This window comes from Lepidochelys kempii, chromosome 17 (genome assembly GCF_965140265.1).
Source record: "Lepidochelys kempii isolate rLepKem1 chromosome 17, rLepKem1.hap2, whole genome shotgun sequence".
In the NCBI taxonomy this organism is placed as follows: Eukaryota; Metazoa; Chordata; order Testudines; family Cheloniidae; genus Lepidochelys; species Lepidochelys kempii.
The window spans coordinates 540,609-544,181 of NC_133272.1; positions in this window are offsets into that span (position 1 = coordinate 540,609).

Here is a 3,573-nt window from a genome sequence, read left to right on the forward strand (position 1 = left end):
ATAGCAAAGCACATTGACCAATCAGCTCTCGGGATGGGGACGGATAGGATCCGCAGCCTATCACAATTTGATAACCGGCTAGGAGGTGGGTCCAGTCACCGGAAAGGGCAGGACTAGCTGGGTCAGGCACGCGGATATTCTTCCGGTCGGAGATCTGCCCGTCACAGCTCACGTAGAGCCACGCCCCCTATAGGCCACGCCCCTCCATGCGTAGCTGACCGCTCCCCCCACCTGCGGGCGTTGACTCGGGATCCTAATGATGATGCCGCAGGCGGCGCCACTTGGCTGCTGCTCATCAGGGAGCGAGGTCGGGGCCTACAGCGGCAGCCCCGCCCCCACAGCCAAGCCCCTCACCATGCCCAGGGCTGGGACTCAGCAACCCCAGCGGGTCAGACCGCGGCCGCTCCCTCGCCCCCGGGCTGGTGCTCGCTGCTTCAGGGAGAACGAGCAGAGCCGGGCGCTCAGGGCGGGATCCGCTCCTTGTCCAGTCCTAGCTTCTGTCCGGCAGCAGCGTAGGGAAACCCGGAGCCTGCGGTTGGCCCATGACCCCTGTGGCTGGCCCATGACCCCTGTGGCTAATAGCCGTGGATGGGTCTCGTCTCCGTGAGCTTAGCGCCTCCCGTTTCGAAGCCGGGGGTCGCTGTGTCCTTCCCAACTCCTCCGGCAAAAGCGCCACAAGTTGACTGAAAGAAAAGGAGGACTCGTGGCACCTTAGAGACTAACCCATTTATCTGAGCATGAGCTTTCCTGAGCTACAGCTCACTTCATCGGATGCATACCGTGGAAACTGCAGCAGGCTTTATATACACACAGAGACCATGAAACAATACCTCCTCCACCCCACTGTCCTGCTGGTAATAGCTTATCCAAAGTGACCACTCTCCCTACAATGTGCATGATAATCAAGGTCAGCCATTTCCAGCACAAATCCAGGCTCTCTCATCCCCCCCCCCTTTTTTCCTGGGGACGGACGGACACACACACGCACAAACTCACTCTCCTGCTGGCAATAGCTCATCCAAACTGACCACTCTCCAAGTTTAAATCCACGTTTAACCAAACGTCTGGGGGGGGGGGGGTAGGAAAAAACAAGGGGAAATAGGCTACCTTGCATAATGACAAGTTGACTGGCAGGTGTGAAGTACTTCCTTTCCTCTGTTTCAAGGAATGTATCTTTTTTGAGATAGGGTGACCAGAACTGCACCCCCTATCCAAAATGTGATCATAAAATAGATTTGTACAGGGGCATTAGGATATTTTGTGTCTTATTATCTGTGCCTTTCTTAATGGTTCCCAATGCTCTGTTTGCTTTTTTGACTGCTGCTGCACCCTGAGCAGATGCGTTCCAAGAACTAGTATCCGCAACAATCTCATACAGTGACTCCATGATCTCTTCCTAGAGTGGTAACAGCTAATTTAGACCCCCTAATTTTGTAGGTAAAGGCACGCAGTGCCCCTAGGAGCAGCTGCCCCCTCATCATCACTGGGTTGCACTGATACATTCATTATGGATGCAAACACCAGAGGCAAGAAACCCAGCCCCACCGCTGAACCTCCCCTCCCGTTGTGAGCTTCACCTTTGTCTGATTCATCCTGGCTTACTGTTCCAGTTTCCTACTTGACTGAGTAACCCAAATAGAAGTTGGGCTTTCTGAACAGTAATGAACCCTCCCATTATTTTCACTCTACAGTCCAGCAGCTGCCTAGAGAACAAAGGAGTACTGGCCAACCCAGTAACCAGGCAGGTGGCTGCATGCTGGAGCCTTTGGGGCACTACAAGACCTTTAGAGGTAGACCTAGATGCAGCCTGTCTGTTACAATAATAAAGCCTAGAGGTAACACACAAGGTACAGCTGTGAGGGGTAGGGGTTCTCACTTTAGGAGCCTGGTTTCTTAGAAAGTTTCCTGGATGCTCCTGTGTGGTGCTGCTGTCTCTGGTGCTAGAATCCCATAGGCCAGGGTGTAAGAAGGATGTTGCATGTGGAAACTGGAGGATGATGCTGGGGGAGGAAGATACTGCATTGTGAACAAAGCAGGAGCTGCAGGGAACCAAAACCTTTTCAGCTCAATTATTCCCCATAAACAAAAGGGAGTGGATCTGTCTCCCAGCACTCACCCCTGGGGCAGATCCCACAAGATGGATGCATACAACAGTTCCTCCCAGAAATGTCCACTACTACAGAACACCCACGTGCAACTGTACCTACCAGAGCCAGAATCCCACAAAATATATGCAGAAAAAGAACACTTGCCAGAACCACACCCATCCCCATAAAACTTCAATATATGTAATGACCCAGCCACTCCCAGTCTCTATTCAAACCCAGGAAAAGATTTAAGGGTGGCAATTTTGCAACAGAAAAGCTTCAAAAACAGACTAACAAGAAACTGTTGAGCTTGAATTAATACCATTAACTTGGGTTTGAATAGAGACTGGGAGTGGCTGGGTCATTACACATATTGAATCTATTTCCCTAAGTTTCAGAGTAACAGCCGTGTTAGTCTGTATTCGCAAAATGAAAAGGAGTACTTGTGGCACCTTAGAGACTAACCAATTTATTTGCTCACGAAAACTTATGCGCAAATAAATTGGTTAGTCTCTAAGGTGCCACAAGTACTCCTTTTCTTTTTCCCTAAGTTGAGTATCCTCACACCTTCTTGTCAACTGTCTAAATGGGCCATCTTGATTATCACTACAAAAGTTTTTTCCTCCTGCTGATAATAGCTCATCTTTAATTAGCAAAAAGAAAAGGAGTACTTGTGGCATCCTAGAGACTAACCAATTTATTTGAGCATGAGCTTTCGTGAGCTACAGCTCACTTCATCGGATGCATACTGTGGAAACTGCAGAAGACATTAGATACACAGAGACCATGAAACATATTGTCTTCTGCAGTTTCCACAGTATGCATCCGATGAAGTGAGCTGTAGCTCACGAAAGCTCATGCTCAAATAAATTGGTTAGTCTCTAAGGTGCCACAAGTACTCCTTTTCTTTTTGCGAATACAGACTAACACGGCTGTTACTCTGAAACCCATCTTTAATTAGCCTCTCACAGTTTGTATGGCAACTTCTAACTTATCTATATATCTATCTTCTTACTATATGTTCCATTCTATGCATCCGATGAAGTGGGCTGTAGCCCACGAAAGCTTCTGCTCTAATACATTTGTTAGTCTCTAAGGTGCCACAAGTACTCCTGTTCTTTTTGCAAATAAGATTAATGTATTTCTTAAATCCACAAAACACTGAACCTTCTAGAGCAGGTCCTCAGCACACAAGGTGTTGAGCACATTAGGGAGGCGCTCAAGGTGTCAGGGCTTTGCCGGGCAATGCTCTGGAACTACTCCCTACGAAGCCAGTCAGGACTCTGGGGGAGCCTCCTCGCTGTGAGCAGACTGTCTCCAGGGCCAAAAGCTCACATAGCTTCCACCTTCCTGGGTCTGACCTCGGAGCATTCAGCATCCCCTTGCACACCATGAGCTTCCCACAGCGAGTTTGCACATGCAGGACTCCTGGGGAAGCCAGAGGGTCCTGCCCCCCAATTCCACAGTCAGACATGACTCTCAGCCA